The 5,467-nt window shown below is 43.2% G+C and overlaps 1 protein-coding gene across 1 annotated transcript in view; it reads left to right on the forward strand.

Annotated features, from left to right (window-relative positions):
• Kif6 (kinesin family member 6) overlaps nucleotides 1-5,467 on the forward strand; it is a 319,301-nt gene that overhangs the window by 129,970 nt on the left and 183,864 nt on the right. The gene's annotated exons all lie outside the window — the stretch shown is intronic.

The following is a 5,467-nucleotide window of genomic DNA, read 5'->3' on the forward strand; positions in this document are numbered from 1 at the left end:
AAAAAAAAAAAAAAAAAAAAAAAAAGATTTATGCAGATCACAGATCAGCTAATATTTCTGCTTACATTTACGGAGAACATTTTAGATGTTAATCACTTTAATGGGTACATTAAGGGGCCAGTAGTACAAGATACAACAGATATTTGGGGGAATACAAGTTCACTGGGGAAATGTTACACACAGATGCACACATATGTATGCATACATACACATGGGCATAGTATGTCTACAACAGAAAACAAGCTAATCATGGAAAGAATCAATGTTCACTAAGACTTGTTAAAATTAGCTTTGTGTGTATTTATTGGGGGTGGTACATTCTGTGTGCATATGGTGGCCAGAGGACAATTTGTGGGAGTCATTTCTCTTTTTCTACCATGTGGTCATAGTGACTTAGAACTTACCATTACTGGGGCCCTGGTATTTGACACCATCTGCCTGGTTTTCTTTCATTTCTCTTGATATTTACTCAGAAATGAGAGTTCACTTCAGTTTTCCCATAGTGCCCACACCCTCCAGTTGGAGGTGGGGATCGTGTTGCAGGAGATAAAAGGAGTCTAAAGCTTAGCTGGAATGCTGAAGCTCTTGTCCAACCTGCTTCTCTGTCCTTCACAACTTAGCCAAAGATCAACCCCGAACTTTTGATTCTCCTGCCTCTGCTCTCCACAACCTGGGATTATCAACAGGCATCACCAGGCTCAGATAATTTTTTTCCCATTCCTTTTTCTATTTGGCAGTTTTAGATGGGTGCTGGGGATTGAACTTGGGAAAGAGACAAATATATCAAATACCCAATGTGTAGAGACTTCAAATAACAAAGGGGATGAAAAATATAAATAAGAGTTGCCATTTCAGTAGGATTCCTGAAAAGAATTCACATGGTGGGCTTATATTCTTTTAGGACCACTCTTCTGTAGGAAAGTGCGGTTTCAGCTGACACTAGAAACAGAAGGCAGTCTTGATGAGATTTAGAGAGATGGAGAGATAGTAGTGTTGGCAGTGAGTGGAGAGAGGATCAACCAAAGAGACCTCGAGAAGAAGGAGTCAGAAGAAGTGGCTGCTGAAAGTGACAAATCACAAGGACGCCCAAGGGCAGATGGGCATGGTGGCACCTACTGATAATCCCGTGATGGTTTGGAGCACTTAGTACTCTTCCAGAAGACCTGAGCTCTGTTTCCAGAACCCACACAGGACAACCAAAGGTCCAGGATAGCCAGCACTCTCTTCAGACCTCTACAGGCACCTATATGCATGTGTATAATATATATTATAATTATTATATATCAAATACCCAATGTGTACAGACTTCAAATAACAAAGGGGATGGAAAATATGAATAAGAGTTGCCATTTCAGTAGGATTCCTGAAAAGAATTCACACATATATACATACATATGCTCAGGCACATACAAACATAAAATGCAAATAGATATAATGTTTTTAAAGATAATAATAAAATATCAACAAGTATACTGGCTAGTTTTATGTCAACTCGACACGAGCTAAGATTCATCAGGGAAGAGGGAGCCTCAGTAGAGAAAATGAGATCCAGCTTTAGGTCATTTTTAAATTAGTGATTAATTGAGGAGGGCCCAGACCATTGAGGATGATGCCATCCCAGGGCTAGTGGTCCTGGGGTCTATAAGAAAGCACGCTGAACAAACCATGATGAGTATTCCAGTAAGCAGTACCCTCCATGGCCTCTGCATCAGCTCCTGCCTCCAGGTTTCTGCCCTCCCTGAATTCCTGTCCTGACTTCCTTCAATGATGAACATTGCTGTGGAAGTGTAAGGCAAATCCATCCTCCGCAAGCTGCTTTTTGGCCATGGTGTGTCATGACAGCAATAGTAACCCTAACTAAGTTAACAAGTCATGTGATATATTTGCTTGGATGAAACTGGCAAAGACACAGATTTCCAAAGTTCACTAGGCAGGAATAGAATCCCTCTGTAGTCCCAAGTCCTTAGAGAAGCTGAACTTGTAGTAAAAACCTCTCCAATGAAGAAGCTGCAGGCACAAAAGGATCCTGAGAACACTCGAGAACACTTGAGATGTAAGCAATGGTGGCCCCACACAAGCTTCTCACACAGCAGTGCAGCAAAACTCCCCCAGGCTGAACTGCTCTGGATCGAGAGTAGACACACACAAGGAAAGGAAGCTGCAGCCCAGCATCCCCCATGAATGAACATCCTTAACACCCAAGCCGCAAGGAAGTTTGAAAGGTGAGTGAGTGTGTGAAGCTCATGGCAGACATGCAAGGCTGCTTAGAATGCACATGTCAGTGTGTTTGAAGTCTACCATGATGGGAAACTAGTTAAGACAAAACATTTGATCATTTCAAATGATGGAGACAAAGACTTTGATTAAATTCTCATTTATTCCTGGTCAAAACTAAAGAAGGAAGCCTCTAAAATTTTGTAAAAAATATCTACCATCTATGCACCTGTCACAGGTTTTACTCCTGTGAACAGACACCATGACCAAGGCAACTCTTTTTTTTTTTTTTTTTAAAGATTTATTTTATCTCGTTTTTATGTGTATGAATACACTGTAGCTGTACAGATGACTGTGAGCCATCATGTGTGTGGCTGCTGTTGATCTCAGGATCTCTGCCGCCATGCATGCTCTGTCCCCTCTCGTTCCGGCCCCGCCCCACTCGCTCTGGCGTAGTAATTTTCTGCAGCTGTCTTCAGACGCACCAGAAGAGGGCGTCCGATCTCATTATGGGTGGTTGTGAGCCACCATGTGGTTGCTGGGATCCGAACTCAGGACCTTCAGAAGAGCAGTCAGCGCTCTTACCCTCTGAGCCATCTCGCCAGCCCCCAAGGCAACTCTTATAAGGACACTATTTAATCGTGCCTGGCTTACAGGTTCAGAGTCCATTATCATCAAAGTGAGAACATAGCAGCATCCAGGCAGGCATGGTGCAGGAGGAGCTGAGTTCTACATCTTCACCTGAAGGTTGCTAGCAGAATACTGACTTCCAGGCAGCTACGATGAGGGTCTTAAAGCCCCACCAACAGTGACACACTCCAGCAAGGCCATACCTACTCCATCAGTGCCACGCCCTCCATTAGTGCCACTCCCTGGGCTGAGCATATACAGACCATCACAGCGTCCATGTGTCTGTCAGCGTCTATGTGTCTGTCTGTCATCCATTCATCTATGTATGTGTTTATCTTCTACATGTCTTTCACCTTTGTGCTTATGTGTCTGTCATCTACCTGCCTATCATCTATCCCTGTATCTGTCTCTAACCTTTGTATGTAAGTATGTATGTATGTATGCATGCATGCATGTGTGTATGTATGTATCTGTTATCTACCTATAATCAATCCCTCTATCATCTGTATATTTATATATGTAGCTGTCTACAATCTATCTATGTATTTATGTATATGGATAGCTATCATCTACCTATCTGCCTATCATCCATCCCTCTATCAATAAGGGAGTAAGAATAAGGGAAAGAAATCATTCTTCTCCTTAAAGCTAGAATCAAAAATAAAGATGTTTCTCCTCACTACTTACATTCAGCACTACACTGAAATCTCTAGTCAGCATATTATGCTAAGGAAAGTAAATAAAGCACACAAATATTTGGAAAGGAAGTAATAAAATTGTCATTATACACAGATAACATTATTTCTAAGTAGAAAACATCAGACAACCTGCAAAAAGTTACTAGAAATATTAAAAGGAGTTTATCAAGACCACAGAACACAAGTTATAGGAAATTAAAAGACAGCTATCCTTGACAGTAACATTAAAACTCAAAATGATAAATTTAACCACATGTGCCTAACATCTGTATTATTAAAACTATAAAACACTATAGGGGAGCTTTCTAAGAGACAGAGAGCTATACCATTTTCATAGATGGGATAGGCTCATGCTTAGATATCAGTTCTGCCTAAATTGACCTAAAAGTGTAGTTTGAGCCTCATAAGAACTCGGTGAGGGGAAGCTAACAGTCAGAATGTAAAGTTCACACCATTGCTCACATCCGCACCGTACTGACATGCCTGGAAGCAGCTCACATCCGCACAGTACTGACATGCCTGGAAGCAGCTCACATCCGCACCGCACTGACATGCCTGGAAGCAGCTCACATCCGCACAGTACTGACATGCCTGGAAGCAGCTCACATCCACACAGTACTGACATGCCTGGAAGCAGCTCACATCTGCACCGCACTGACATGCCTGGAAGCAGCTCACATCCGCACAGTACTGACATGCCTGGAAGCAGCTCACATCTGCACAGTACTGACATGCCTGGAAGCAGCTCACATCCGCACAGTACTGACATGCCTGGAAGCAGCTCACATCCGCACCGCACTGACATGCCTGGAAGCAGCTCACATCCGCACAGTACTGACATGCCTGGAAGCAGCTCACACCCGCACAGTACTGACATGCCTGGAAGCAGCTCACACCCGCACAGTACTGACATGCCTGGAAGCAGCTCACACCCGCACAGTACTGACATGCCTGGAAGCAGCTCACACCCGCACAGTACTGACATGCCTGGAAGCAGCTCACACCCGCACAGTACTGACATGCCTGGATGCAGCTCACATCCTCACAGTACTGACATGCCTGGAAGCAGCTCACATCCGCACCGCACTGACATGCCTGGAAGCAGCTCACATCCGCACAGTACTGACATGCCTGGAAGCAGCTCACATCCGCACAGTACTGACATGCCTGGAAGCAGCTATGCAAAGGAGTGGAGGTCACAGAGCAGATGCCTGGGTGGGTGAAGGCTCCTGCTGCCAAGCCTGATAACCTGAGTTCAACCTCGAGAGCCCACAAGGGAGAAGAAGAGAACTGACCGCCACTGGCATGTAAACACACACACTAAAATAAAACAAAAATGTTCTTTATAAAGAATGTCTCATACCGTTCCTCACATGCAAGTGTTTCCTTTAACTAGATCATAGGCATAAATGTACAAATTCAAATATAAAACTCTTGAAAAGGAAAGATAAGAAAAGTCTTTGTGACCTTCCATTAGGCCAGGATTTCTTACAACATTCAAAAAAAATATCAAAGGGGAAAGAAACAATAAACTAGCTTTCATCAAAATTTAAAACATCTGCTCTTTGAAAGATGCTAGGAAAATGTTTTAAATGATATACTTTATTATCCAAACATATTTGTTGTCAAGGGCTTTTCCCAAAAATACTTAGAAAATCAGCACAGCTAACTAAGAATAAAACAGGCAATAAATATGTAGACAAAATCCTTGAGCAGCCACAAAGGACAGGAAAACCTGGCCTCTGTCATCATTAGAGATCCGGAATTACTATGGTTGCTAGAGCAGCCTCCAAAAAAGCCACCAGCACCAAGTACTGCTGAACACAAGGAGCAACTGTCACTCATGAACCAGGGGTGGAGGTGCCCAGCACCAAGTACTGCTGAACACAAGGAGCAACTGTCACTCATGCACCAGGGGGTAGAGG

The sequence above is a fragment of the Mastomys coucha genome, unplaced genomic scaffold, assembly GCF_008632895.1.
Source record: "Mastomys coucha isolate ucsf_1 unplaced genomic scaffold, UCSF_Mcou_1 pScaffold3, whole genome shotgun sequence".
Classification (NCBI taxonomy): domain Eukaryota; kingdom Metazoa; phylum Chordata; class Mammalia; order Rodentia; family Muridae; genus Mastomys; species Mastomys coucha.